General features: G+C 40.4%; 1 protein-coding gene across 7 annotated transcripts in view; it reads right to left on the bottom strand.

The window, feature by feature from the left end:
• Positions 1-13065, bottom strand: part of LOC146430868 (uncharacterized) — a 537765-nt gene that overhangs the window by 44071 nt on the left and 480629 nt on the right. For all 7 annotated transcript variants that reach the window (XR_014855166.1, XR_014855165.1, XR_014855168.1 and 4 more), the window contains one exon: positions 9478-9601. The gene's annotated coding sequence lies outside the window, so the exon portion shown is untranslated. The remainder of the gene's footprint in view (positions 1-9477; positions 9602-13065) is intronic.

Below are 13065 nucleotides of genomic sequence, written 5' to 3' on the forward strand. Positions count from 1 at the left end.
GGGGCTGAGGGGGGCAAACCAGGAGTGAATGCTCATCACCAGAGCAGGGCTGGGGGTGCTGCAGCACAGACCCCACTGGCTGCTGCTGCTCCTCTCCACGGCCAGAGTCTGCTCATCCTGAGGGATGGGGCCACAGCAGCACCCTGGCACTTCACTTGCCCCAAAAGGCTTCCCAGCTGCCTTTTGCAGATCAAAGATTCATTTCAAGGCTGTAACTCTTGAGTGTTTACCCATCGTGACAGAAGGTCTCTCATTTTCTGTTTTAATGGCAGAGATTTGAAGTAAAGCTCATTTGTATGGATTACAAGAAAACAATAATGGAAGTGATCACTGCTCCAGACAAATACAAACTCACATCCTAAGGCAGGCAGGCCTCCTAAAGGAGAGCTCCAGGCCAGTTGCTCAGTCCTGTGTCCTCCCATTTTCCAAATATTCTGAGTTCCAGAGCATTTTCAATGCAGTGCTCTTTAAGGACAGCATATTTCTAGACAATTAAGATGGTCAACTGTATGTAGACACTTTATGCAAAGAAACTGTCTCATAAGTCCACCCTTTACACCTATAATGTGAATTTCCAGGACCTGGTTACATGTAAACCTGCACGCAAGAAGCTTCTGATCTTCACATGGATATCAGCAATGCACATCTTTCTGTGTGACAATACTGGAGCCCCAGCTTTACACTCTCAAATCCAGCAACAAGGAATCAGAAACAATTAAACACAGAAAAAGTATAAAAATAATTAAAACATTAAGCAAAATGAGAGTACATGGTACTTTCTGTTTACAAGGATCTGCAAATCTATGCAAGACTGTAAACATCCTGATAACTGTGACTGGGGAAAAGAAATCTATAGGAGGAGAAAAACATCATGGTTAGCATTTGAGCTTTAACTGAAGTTTAAAGTTCTTTCTAGGAGGGCAGACTAAGGATGTAATTCATCTTCAGTTTCAGCAATAAGTCTGAATTTGCTCTGTTTTCAAGCTTTGTTTATCACATGCACCATGCCCAGAGCTTGTGTTTTCCCTTAGTTTACTGATGATCTTATTATATCCTCATTCACGAGAGAAACACTTTATTGACCTGGTATTAAAATTGCCTCCTGTGAAAGGGGAGAAGTTATGAAGGGAGGTATAATTTACAGTTTCAGAGTACTGGAATAACTTTGGGTATAAATCTGCAGAATTCATGAGTTTTCTACCTGAAGTCAGGGAGACTTACAACCAGCACAAGAGGAAAGTCCCAGTTAAACTCTTCACTTCCATGAGGGAAGGCTGACAAGTCCACAACAGGGAGAGCACTACTGGACATGAAATATGGGTTGGAGATGAATTAATGAGAGGGTTTGGGATATCTGTGGCTGTCTACCTCAATTTCATGCTCCACTCAAACCCAGCAGTGTAAGTTTCCCACCATGTCTATCTTCTGATCAGGTCTCAGGTCAAGATTTCTGAATGTCTCTATTTGAAAGGAAGGGTGTCTCCAAAAAATAACATTTGAGCCAAACACCTATTGGCTATCTCGATGCCCATCTGACTAATGCAAGAACAAATACAAAAATTGAAGGTGACCCTTCAAGCCAAGAAATTCCTGTTAGCTTTCTTAACACTGTTACAATATTTGGCACACAGACTTAGCCAACATTTCCAACGAAATCAATGGGAGGCTTCCTTTGCTCCAATCCAAGGCCAGCAGACCCTCTGTCCGTGTTACTGAAACCCACATTGCAAAAATTCTGAAATCTATTAAATTTCCCTGCCAAAACAGAGCCATTTCCCATCGTTAGGACAAGACCCTGAAACCATCAGTTTCCACACAAGGTTATCAGCTGTGTTTTCATGGACTTTTTTTCATGTATTTTCATAAGCTTTAAGTTTCATTGTTGTTTGAACTCACAGCTTGTGGTCAGCACTGGAACCCTTGTAGCTATCAGCACTTTATCCTACTGACAAAAATCCCCTGGAAGTTACAAGAATACATCAGGAAAAAAATACCAAAATTACAGCCCACTGAAAAATATTTCCTGCACCTGTACAGAAGGAGAAAAACCACCAGACTCTGATAAAAAAGTTCAAAGACATAAATCAGACTTAACCCTCACTTGCACCTTCTATTAAGGCTTAAACCTGAAACTATGTGCTATTAGCTTGGGTTTTGGTTTAAAAATGAGCTAGCAATGGCACTAGTAACCAAGCAACAGTAATTGCTTCTCTGAGATTAAACCACAACATGACATTAAAGCTCTGCTACTGAACTTCCCTACAAAGGTGCAAAATTTTTGCAGGCAGAAGTTAATTATGTAGAAGGGCAATTTCAATTTAAGTTGCAAGCGTCTCTGAGCTGTATGGAAGCAGGAAACAATGAGGTCAAGAGTTCAGCCTACCTGAGTTTTAAATCTAGAGGAGGATTATTGTAGCTTCCAATTTATAATTGATGCATCCAGCCTCTCAAAATAATTTCAACTAAATCAAAATAAATGACCTTTAAATAACTGCTATATATGATTGGGCTCCACAGATTTTACCAGAGCTGGAGGTGTTAGAATTTCCCTTCTAAAGTGACAATACTACCATGAATAAGAACTAGAGGGCATTGTGTATCTTATAACCAAACTAGAAAGTTCAAGCTACTCTTGATAACATTCAGAGCTATTTTCAGATAACTAGCTTGGCCCTTTGTGTTTATAGATATGAAATGACTCCTCTGGGATAATTATCTCAACTTGACAGTACCATCACTTTACAAATGATATCTATCTTTTCTATTTACACATTTAGATTATTTCCTTTTTTTTTTTTAATATAAATTAATTAAAAATTTTAAGTCAAGCAGCTTCCTTATTTAAGTGTTACACAGGTAATGTGATTTTCAGGTATGAAATATTTAAAGCCATATCTAAGTTTTGGAACCATTTTCTGAGGTTAGCTGGGGAAAGGAAAGTGACAATTCGCAATCCACCATATCTTTTAGTTTGTTATAGGTGGATGGAACAGAGCAAATATGATTTCAAACATCAGCTGAGTGTAGAGGAAACAAGAAGAGGAAGGTGAAAGGAAAGACAAGACAAACTAGAACCCTAGAACAGGTAAAACCTTATGAAATTTGGACCTACTTTCAAAAAGCTCATGGTTTTCCTGCATGAGCTCTGACAAGACCATTAAGTCTTTTTATGCTTCTGTTCTCCATCTGGAAAATAAGAATATTACTTCTGATTTCTGTCCCTTAGAGGCCAGGGTGAAGATACACCTACAGCAAACACCATGGCCATGAAACCTAAAGCTCCTGAGACAAGCTGGACAGAAAGCTAAGACAATGCTCAAGAGATCTTGAGGAACAGACACATCTCAGAAACAAAAGAGTGGCTGATGGTTTCAACACTACCATGCAAATTGACACCACTGTGGCACTTGCAAATCACACCTCGATGTCATGCCATGCTGGCTGTGGGTTTCTGCTGACTGAGCTTGCTTCAGGTGGAGTCCACAGCTCTGCCATGGCTGAGTTCCTGCTGAGGACACCACGAGTTTCCCCCCTGGTGGCAGTTATTCCAGATATTTCTCAGAGCTGCCAGTGCAGGAGTGGCTCCTCCAGCACATTGAGCCATGCCAAGAGTCTGTTGCTTAAACAGTTTCCTCACACCAGAAGGCACAGAGGCATTTTTGTCACTTGCACAGCAGTTGCCATTAGGAAGTCAATGTTTGCCAACATATCAACCCAGTAGGCTGCAATTGTTCCATATGCTTAGAATATGGAATTTCTGTGGTGAGCGTCAAATATCCAAGTGCTAGTAGTGACTGTTCTCCAAATATTGTTATTTTAACTCCTTTCATAGAGCCAAGAAGGAAATGGACTTCTTGCCCATCTCCTTCTCAGCCCCCCCACTGCTTTCCAGTAAAATTCTCTTCTATTTTCTTTAACAGGGTTAATGATAGAACAATTCTATCTTTCACTGTCATCACAGTTCCTTTTCATGTCCACTTTTAACAAGACAATAATCACTTTGCTCCTGGAGTACGGGGGAAGAAATCAATGTGTGCTTTGCCTGATGCTCAAGTGACAGTGTGTGATGAACAGATGAGACCTAAAACGCTTGGCTTTGCCAGGAAGGGGAACATTATGGCAAAAGCAAAGCAAGTATCCAACATTTCCCAGCTGAATATAGAAGATTATAGAGTTTAGCCTTATGGAGATGAAACATAGAATAGAGGTACCAATTCATAGCTCTGGATCACACATACCAAACTGACACACTGATATTAGCATTCCAGTGTCACAGCTAATTTGAAGATCACTGTTCTGAGAGAGTTTAGAAAGAAATGTAGCCAGCAACAAAATGATGTTGTTGAATGCAGTGTGGCCTCATGGCCTTGCAGGGAAGAGTGAAGGAAGTCAGTCACTCCAAGGTGAGTGTCTGCTCACAGATATTTGCTGTTCAAGAGGTGGGAGCTGAGATGAATTTCTCACCATTACTAGGCGCAGATATGAACTGGTCCCTCACAGGCAGCTCTAAGGTCAGAGCTTACTTCTTCTCTACTAAATGACCAAATCCTTCTTACTGATATCAAACCACCACATTTTAATTCTGTTTTCTTGCATGTTTACCTTATTAGCTGCATATCAGGTTTGTTGAGTTTTGTATCTGCCCTCCTTCTTCCCAGAGGTAAACTGTTTAACTTAAATTTTGAGCACAGATTGCAAAAACATTCCCACTGGACTTACAGACAAGTAATGCTCTTAATTAGAGACAAGCAAACTGGTTCAAACTAAATAAGAACCAGCCCTGATTTCAGACCAAAGTTTGAAGAGAACTTCTTTATTATAAAAGAAAATTATTTTCTGCCCAAACTTTCTCTTTTCTGATTGCCCTCTCTGACCTCTCACTTATTTTTGGAACCCTTTCTCTGTCTGACACACTGTAGACAGAACACCCAACTACGTTGTTCAGTGATGTCTTAAAAAGGTAATGACTATGATATAAGGTTAGATGCTCCCTGGGTCACTGGTTAGCAGTCACTGTCAAGAGCATCCTGGACATTTAAATTCCTCTGAATTTATGTTTACTCCATGCAGTCTTGATATTTATCTGAATGTCCAATCTTGTGCTGACTCATGCTCCTGGCACTATTGCAAAGCATTTAAGTGATAATAATGAGTAAAACAATTCCCCTCTATTAAGGTGTTTGTTTTTAGTATCACATCAAATGCTGAAAAAGCTCCTGACACTGACTCTCATTTCCCTGAGGCTGAAGGTCTGCAAGAAAAGATGTGGGATTTAAATATAGGAACTAATTTTTACAGTGTAAAACAAGCCAGGCCTGTTAGGAATGGGATGACTGAACAAAGCCATGCTAATAAACACACAGAGACCAAAGGAATAAAACATTTTGGAACTGTTTTCCTTTGGTTCTGGACAGGTAAAATAACATTAAATGGCTTGGGACAGGGGGCAGAGAAAGCTGGAAGTGCTCATCAGAGAACAGCACAATGGATGCCAAAAGCTGTCATGCAGTTTCCATCCTCTGCTCACTGTTTGACCTTGAGAGCCTCCCTGCCTCCCTCCCCTGGCAGAAAGACTTTCCCTGCCTTTTCTAAGCCACTTCAAGATCTGCATAGGAAAATTGTTATTATGTAATTCCCATTCATTGAAAAATAAGCAAGATCAAAATAACCATCAATGTCAGATTATAGTTTTATAGCACGACAACACAAATAATGTTTGCACTCTCTGTAACACAAACCCATAAATCCTCAGTGGATTAACCTTTCAGAAACCCTTGCCAACTGTTCCTGCCACTACAGCACAATTCAAAATCTCAAGCTGCCAAAGAGCTCTGTTGCTGTTTTCGGAATGCTGCAATCAATCATGTTAAGGAAGGGAAGATGAGAGAGCAGATTAAGCAGAGACAGAAATGTTAACTTTAGAAGTAAGCTTCTAACTTTAGTTTTTACTGGAAAGGACCAAATATAACTCAGAAAACTGAGAAGCTCCCTCAATTTCCCCTGCTTGCACAGATGATCATTTCAGCTCCAGGAGACTCCTCAGCCATCCCACAAATGTATCTGTCCTGCAGCACAACTTGTGTTTGAAGGTGAGCAATCAGCACAAAACCCAAATGCCACAGATGATAACAGCCTCTGCAAAACTTTAGCTCCTGGACAGACCAAGAATATAAAATCCTCTGGAAGAGCTCACATTCAGAAATGCTCTGATCCATGCTTGTTGATGCTGCATCTGAACTCCCCACCTGTGACTGAGTTTAAATTTGAGAGCCAGCAATGTAATTATGCTCCAAAGAGCTCAGTGTGAGCTGCAGTACTGCCCAAGAGCTGGAGAAATCCTCCAGCTATGCCTCTCATGCCAGAGGGAATTTCCTGGAGGAATTTCCTGCAATCTTGTTGTGTTTTATTTTTATAAATCTGCTAATTTCCCTTTGTGTTCCATGACTCTGTAGATCAGGATTACAGCCCAAATCTCTGTGTGTGCATGTATATGATTTACAGTATTTATGCCATGTATAAAATATGTGCAATGGATGTACACATACAAATACTAGAGTCTGGCTTCCTATTTTTTATATAGAGAAAATCTGCATATGCCTGTAAATAAATACACACAGGCCTGTTAGACACACAGGGCTCTGTGAGCATCAGTGTAAGTTAATTACTCTCAGACAATGATATTCCTTTAACTGAAGGTACTTTCTTTTTCAGACATAAATACAATATTTTCTTGTTTAAAGCATACATGGGCTCTCCATAGTTTCATCAAATTTTCATTCTCCTTTTCCCCCTAGGGGAGAATGCATGAATGCCACTGTCATAAAAATTAATGGAAAGGAAAAAGAAAACAAACCAAACCTAATTCCAGCCTGGTCAGACTAATGATGTGCGTGATGTTAAATGAAACCAGAGGAACATACAAAGGTGACTGGAACTAAAATGAAATCCCAGCTCCCCAGCCCCTGGTGTAGGACTTTCACCAGAGATTCCCTACAGATCCACTCCCAAACTGGGGTGAGTGGTGACACCAGAGCTGAGGCTCATGGCAGTATAGCCTGAGTGCCACTGATATCAGCTCATCTGACACCTTTCAATATCTAACTTCTAGGCTGTGTGCAAGGGGGAAATGGCAGCTGTTTACTTGTCTCATGGAGGGATCACACTGCTAATTTCATTAAAGCTCAACAAAGGCTTCAAAATTAGGAGCCAACACTGTATCAAAAATAACTATTAGACCTTGTAGTCATGGGAGTATGATGAAAGGAAGAGAAGGTAAAAGCCTAGAAACACCTTCTGAATTTCTAGATCTGCTCAGATCATTTCTCCTGGTTATAAATGAATATCCTATTACACCCTTTGTGGAAAAAACCCCAACGAAACAACACCAGGAGAATTACAATCTATCAATTAGAGATGTGAAAACTATTTCATGCATAGTAAGTTTTTCACCTAGAAACATCCAACGTTTGCAATCTCTTATTTGCTTCACTTTAATACCAAGGCAACTCCATGGACTTCAAGGGAGCCACAGGTTCTGTAAGTCCTGCTTTAGCAAGGCATTGCTAAAACACACACAGCTGATCCCAATGAACTCATTCCTGCTGGGATCTGACACTGAACCACGCTGCCTGGAGCCACAGGTATTGCCCAGACCTGGAGGGCTCAGTCAGTCTGCTCAAGAGTTTCAGCAGACACTTGTGCCTGTGCATCCCCTGGAGACCACAGTCCCCTCCCCATGCAGATCTAATGCATGTTATTCATTGCTGTTATCCTGTGTCACTGCAGAATATACAAGAAATAAACCCAGCTTGCTGTAACCAATAAACAGCCAGATAACCCTCAAGGTCCATATAAATCATGTGTATCTGCCTTAAAATTCTCCTAAGATCAAAGAAACAGCAGAGATACTATCTAGCAATTTCCATGTATTTCCTGTTTTCAGTGTCCTGATGACCATCCTTGCATCCGTGGTTGCAAGATTTCCCACAAATTTTAGTTTCCCTGTATTCCCAATACATATTTTAGCCTCTGCCTATATTTCCCATGTGCTCTGGGAGGATGGGAAGGCTGTGGATGGACTTTGGGAGCAGCTCAGCCTCGCTGTCAGGATGCAAAGAGCAGGTTGAAATGCACAGATCACCCCGAGAGGAGCTGTGGCAGGGATCACCTGCTGCATTAGTAGTCAAGAGGAGCAACCTTTGCATTCCAGTACGAAGCACTTATTGCTGCTGTCAGGCACCTCTGTACTGATTTACAGGCACTCAGCTTTGATGGCAGTGCAGGAATTTGTTTCTCTAAGAGGCAGACCGAGAGTAAGCATGAGCTTACAAACATTGATCCAAAACACGCTCACAAAAGGCACAGGAGAAAGACAAAACACCAATTCAAACAGCCCTTGCTAGGAAATAGTTTTTAGGGCTTAAAAGAAAACAAATTTCCACAGTCTTATTAAAAACCATGGAAAAAACCAGCAACAGGCTTGCTCATGTGGAATTGGAGCTGTGATGCAAGCAGCAGGAATGTCACGTGAAACATGGAAACCATCACTGTAATTAGTATTCTAGAATTTAAAAAAATGTATGCTTCATTCTTTGGTGTTTATGCAGCACAAGAAGATCTGTTAGCTCAAAAAAGAAAAAAAATGAAAAGGTATTCCTTAGCTGGAAAACAAAACAGGAGCTAAATCTGTTCACTGCCAAATGGCTGCAGTGGTTTGGACTGAAGGGCCCAGAGAACTCCCTGCAGAAATTCATGTTGGGAGGCTTGAGAAGGAGGAAATTAATTTAGGGAAACAAGTTTGTGTTTGGCAGAACTAAATCCCCTGGAGCTGGTCTGAAACACCAAAGCTCCCTGCTGGCTAATGGAACAGGAGTGGAGATTCCAGTGGGGAGCATGGAGCTGCACTGGAGATGTTGCATTCAGGTCATACTCATGAATTACAGTAATCACAATTTTCAAATTGTCATTCAGAAGCTTCAGGTGTAATGTCACCATTTCAGTGGTTTAAGAGGCAGGTAAGGAAGACTCAGGGACAGACTCTGTATCACACACCTTATTGGTTCTCTCTACTCTTTAAATGCTTAAAAGCTAATTTCCACATCTAAGTTTTATTTGGTCATATTAAATTACTTTTGAAACTGTATTCTATAAAGACAGAAATATGCTATCATTTCTATAAAACTAAAACTGTTCTTAGCAAACCTGAATATCTTTATTTCCCAACTGTGCAGTTGCAGAGTTACTCCATCCAAGATCTTCCTCCCAAAAAACCACTCTGATTTCCTCCACCTTACTGTTCACAGTATAATTGCTAGCATGGATTCTTTACCTGCCTTACCTTACAGTCTCACCTATTCCTATGCAATCCTAATATCTGTAAGCATGAATATGGTTCAGACCTGTTTGGATTTATATTAGATGCACGTAGGACAAAGCAGGAAAATTTGGAGCTCTTTAAAAAAGAAGACATTGACCCACCTGTCCAATTCCAGGGCATGGATCCCCAGGGCAGACACATTTATTCTCACTGCCTGCACTGTTTCATTTGAAAGGCACCCAGGGTAGTCTGAGACAGATGCCAAATCCACGTTGGTAAGTGAAACTGAAATAAAAAGAAAAAAATTAAACCCCAAAATAACAAAGACCCAAACCCAATCAGAAAACATTTTCTTAGACAAATGAGCATAAATGACAATAAAGAACAGAATTACTGGATAAATGAATGAATATAACTATTTTGTGAAGAAGCCCACATAGCTTTTGCCATGACCCTCAAAGCTACTGCTGCTCAGAGCTCCATGCTAAGAGTTCTTTGAAGAAAACAGCAAGCATGGGGGTGAGAGAGTTTAAGCTGATACAGCCTATTTGTATTTCCAAAAGATATCTGACAAGGTCCCTCATCAAAGCCCTTTAAAGAAGCTGTGCTGTCACGGGCCACAAGGGAATGTCCTGTCTCAGCCAGAGGGTGGTTGAAAGGCAGGGCCAAAGCAGGGCAGCTTTGAGAGCCCAGCACGTCACCAGGGATTCCCCAGGTACCAAACCCAGCCTGCCCAAAACGGAGCTCACAAAGGGCACCAGCAGTGAGCTGACAACACTTCCTCAGGATACCAAGTTTTTCAAGGTAAAACTATTTTTTTCCAGTGAAGTTGAAAGCCAGCTGTGAAGAGATGCAGGAGGCTCTTGTGATACTAAAAGGCAAATCAATTTCTGTACTGATACACGTAACACAATGCATATAGCAAAAACTGCTCAGCTTTGCATGCACAGAAATAGGTTCTGAACTGTTCAGCACTGAGAAAGAAACCTTAAATTGTGAGAAACTGGTTTGATGGAAGTGGCAGCCCAGTTCTCAGTCACATCCTGAAAAGGATTGGGTAAAAAAACAGACAGAGAATGTGCCAAATGTTTTCAAAAGTACAACTTCCACACAAAGAACTGTCACACAGCCTGACTGTGACGATCCTGCAGGAGAGGTGAATGAAGGGATGTGACAGAAGTCTATAAAATCATAACTAGCTCAGAGAAAGAGCTAACAAAGGAAGCCAACAGCTGCTCCATCTATATTCTGCTGCAAGAGGGAAGGACAGCAATAACAAAAAGTCAAGGCAAATTTTAGAGAAGCAAAAGGAGGTACTACTCCCCAGAATATCTAAATCTGCTGGAATAGTGATTATATGTATGAGTTCAAATATCAGCTAGAGAAATTGCTGGAAGAAGTCACAACAAATTGTAAAAACAAAGGAAAACATTAAGCCAGGAGAATTAAGCATCAATTAACATTAAGCAGGAGGATATCCCAGGAAGTATTTGCCTTATTCCTGGCTTAGACTGTGGCTGCATTTCCAGCCTGCCCTCCTCCAGCCTGTTCTGGAAGGCTTCAGTGGGGTGTGTTTTACTGAGAACTTACACCCTAGAGAAGAACATAAAGTTTTCTGACAGCATTTGCAGTTGTAGGAGGAGTGAATCTGACTCCAAAAGTGATGACAGCAAGATCTGACTCCTTTTTCACCCTCACCCCTCTCCCTCTGCATCTGCTCAGGGTGCTGGTTTTAGTGCCAGGGCTGGGATGGAGCAGCAAGTTCCCTCCTGAAACCACTGAATTCAGAGGGGTTCTGTGTTTGTATCTGGAGGCTGAATTGGGTGGTCATCGCTCCTCTGGAAAATGATTTGGATAATTTATTAGTTTTAGTAGCAGCATGATGTACAAAACCTACACAGCTCGGCTCCTTAACTTTTGGAATTGTGCTGTTCTGTAATGTTGAGATCAGAACATAAAATGAACACTTAGCAGTTTAATTCACCATAAAGTAAGAACTTTATTGTCATGAAATGTTCTTGTCGGAAATGTTGTTTCTTCTTCATTTAGCAAAAATAACAATACCCCAAGGGGAATGTAGAGTTGTGAGAATATAAGCTTCAGACTTAAATAAATAATCCAAACCAAAAATAGCTCTTTACACTGATAGCTCAACTCCACAATGCAAAGGTGTTATTGTTAATACTAATTTCAAGACCAAATCTGGATGATAATTTAGTGGCTCTTAAGAGTTCTCATAAAACCAGATAATTGACATCTAGAGGGTGTCTGATTGGTCTTTATCCAGTTTTTTCATTTTTTTGTCTGTGCAGCAATGCCTGTTTTCACTATTTGAAGGAAGTCTGATCAAAACAAAACAGAAATACAGAACCTAGAAGACTGGATTCGTACTTCTCTCAACTGTGGTCTCTTATTGAAGGTTTCCCAACACACAAATTGGGCAGATAGTTTTATCAGCACCACCCTAAGGTTCATCTTGGAGTCAAGTCTCCCTCGTGTGAAGCCATGGACACCACCAGAATCAATAATACAGAGCCAGCACTCAAAACCAGAGTATGATCTCAGCATGCTCACATCTGGATCTCTCTGTTCAACTGTAATGAAAAATATTACAGTGGTGTTTTTCTGGAATGTACCTAAAAAAATACACTCCGTGCTATTTAAAGCCATATATTTTAATTTTTTTTTTCCCTTTTGAATTATCAAATGCCTGAAAAGGTCTGTGCTGTGCTGGTGTTTCTTTAATATCACAGCAGTGTGTTTTTGCTATTGACCAATGAAAAAGTTCTTCTCCATATTAAAGCATTCCTTTTCAAAAGACAAAGGAAGGTGTTGTCTGCTTCTATTATGAGCAAATTAAGAGTAATGGCAAATGCTCAGCTTCATATGCTTATAGAAATTCATTGTTCTCCTCTTATAACTGAGCCTTTTATTTTATAACAAACAAGGACAGTCATTGGTATTCCAGCGCTGTGGTTGCCTACCTTCTTAACTTCCACAGCATTCTTCTTAATTTATGTGAAGCCTTCTGATAATCCTTGAAGGCCAAAATTAATTGCTGTCTGTTTTTCCAAACTCTTTTAGGGTCCAGATTCATAGCACTGTGATAAAGATTCCTTGCCCTTCTTCTTGACTGAAATATATCTATATTAGTCTGCAGGTTGACACTTAAGTAAATCATTTATATGCAAGGCTGAATATGCTAATTGTAGAATAATTTTGAGACTCTTTCTCCTCTGCAAGATAATTATTTCAGTGTGCTTAAAAATATTTTAAAACAGAATTTCTTGTGGAATTCCTATCCACCCTCAAAATTTTCTTTTAGAATAGTATATTTTAACAGTTCTTGCATGGATAAGGATGTGGAGGTTTTAGCACAAGTAAACAGAATTTAACGCATTACATCCCAGATAAACAGAGCTCAACAATACTTCAGTGCAGCAGATTTTATCTCTGGGTCTTCCTGGTCTTTCTATGGAACAAATGCAGTTCTTCAAAATCAAGAAGGTGAGAATGCCATGCCCAAGCAGCATGAATCATCTCCTAGACAGATTTCCCCAGTTAAAAGGAATCCTCAGGAACAAAGCAGCTCAACAATAGTGGTTTCTTTCAGAAGGTATTTCTTTGCAGTTCCCATTCCCTGTAGTACAAATAATCCCATGGAAGTTGCAGCCCTTTAGCAGAGAAGTCTGTAGATGCTCTAACAGGCAGAGGAGGATCTGCCAAGCAAAGATGAATCCCAAGCCTCA

The sequence above is a fragment of the Lichenostomus cassidix genome, chromosome 14 (genome assembly GCF_008360975.1).
Source record: "Lichenostomus cassidix isolate B80296 chromosome 14, HeHo_3.0, whole genome shotgun sequence".
NCBI classification, from domain to species: domain Eukaryota; kingdom Metazoa; phylum Chordata; class Aves; order Passeriformes; family Meliphagidae; genus Lichenostomus; species Lichenostomus cassidix.